The 1,576-nt window shown below is 19.7% G+C and overlaps 1 protein-coding gene across 1 annotated transcript in view; it reads left to right on the top strand.

The window, feature by feature from the left end:
* Nucleotides 1-1,576, top strand: part of LOC107625711 — an 11,554-nt gene that overhangs the window by 9,010 nt on the left and 968 nt on the right.

Here is a 1,576-nt window from a genome sequence, read left to right as displayed (position 1 = left end):
ATTTTAGAAATTATTAAAAATAATAAAAAATAAAAATAATTATAAAAAATTATGTTAATAAAAATAATTATAAGAAATTATTTTTTAAAAACAAAAATAATAATTATAAATATAATTAAAAAAATATTTTGATAAAAATAATCATAAAAAATTATAAGAGAGAGAGATAATAATTTTAGTCTTAAATTTAAATTTTTTGTACAAATAGTATTTTTAGTTAATATTTTACTTGTAATCCTTAGGCTGGGTTTGGTAAAGTTTTTTGAAGAGGTGCTCGTGCTTTTTAAAAGCTCAAGCTCCTCATTTTGTGTTTGGTAAATAAAAAAGATTGGAGTACTTTTGAAAGCACCTAAGATAGAGCTTTTCAAAGTTGACTTGTGCTTTTCAAAATTTAAAGTCTAATAACCTTATATGTTAACTAATTTTTAAATTTAATGCTTGCATTTATGTCTATTATAGTATTTTTAAATTTTAAAAGTTATTTTACCAAATGCAATTGTTGTTGCTTGTGATTATTAAAAGTAATTTTTAATTTGATTTATCAAACATAAATGCTACAACTTTTAAAAAGCCATCTTTTAAAAGTTAACTTTTATAAGCTACTTCTGAAAAGTAAAAGCTTTACCAAACTAAGCCTTAGTCACCAAAACTAATGCCACCATAGAACTTCGCTATATATAATAGTAGTATTTTAATTGATTTCTATAATAGAAATATTATAGTCATTTTCTATATAAAAAAAAGTATTAATTTAGATTGGTTTAAGATTTGGTTCATTAATTTTCATTTTCTTAGTTCTAGATGTAATAATCAAATATTCATTTACTTTAACATATAGATAATCGTACATGTATTTAATTTAAAGCTCACACACTTAAATATATAAAATAATAAATATAAAGAATAATATAAAAACAGTGTTTTTCATTGCATTATTATTATTATTACTTAGGGAAAAAAAGAGGATCAATATACGGTGAATAAAGTTAAGGGAGTTCACCTTTACTAATTACTATTAACATACCATACCTAAATTTATATATAAGATGCAATTTGTGTTTATGTAAAAACTAAAAAGAAGTTCCCGGAGAAGATAAAGTAGAATCTAATCCATTCACGAGGAGAATAGAGAAGGGTATAGCTAGTAACATTCTATATAGTTCCACGTAATCTATTATTTTCGTTCTGGTAAAAAAAAGTCTTGTAAAATTGTTCTCTTTTATAATATTAATTTTTTTAATATATTTTTATATATAATAAAATTTTTTTATATATTTTATTATAAAATATATTCAATTCAAAAAAAAATATTTTTTTTATTTATTGGTATGAATATTTTTCATAAACAAATTATTCGAATTTTGAAAAACAAAGTATATTTATTTGTTGATATTTTTTTAGTAGATGTCTAGATGGTGCTTTATAGTATAATTTTAATTTTTTTTTGTCTATTTGGAGATATTTAAAATAAAAAAGAAAGTTAAAAAAATAATTGAAAATGAGAATACAAAAAATGTGGTATAACATTATAAATATATTTTATTGATCATGATATATTAGTATATATAGTATAGTA

This window comes from Arachis ipaensis, chromosome B02, assembly GCF_000816755.2.
Source record: "Arachis ipaensis cultivar K30076 chromosome B02, Araip1.1, whole genome shotgun sequence".
NCBI classification, from domain to species: domain Eukaryota; kingdom Viridiplantae; phylum Streptophyta; class Magnoliopsida; order Fabales; family Fabaceae; genus Arachis; species Arachis ipaensis.
The sequence above is the reverse complement of the archived record's forward strand: the minus strand, read 5'-3'. Positions and strand labels throughout refer to the sequence as shown.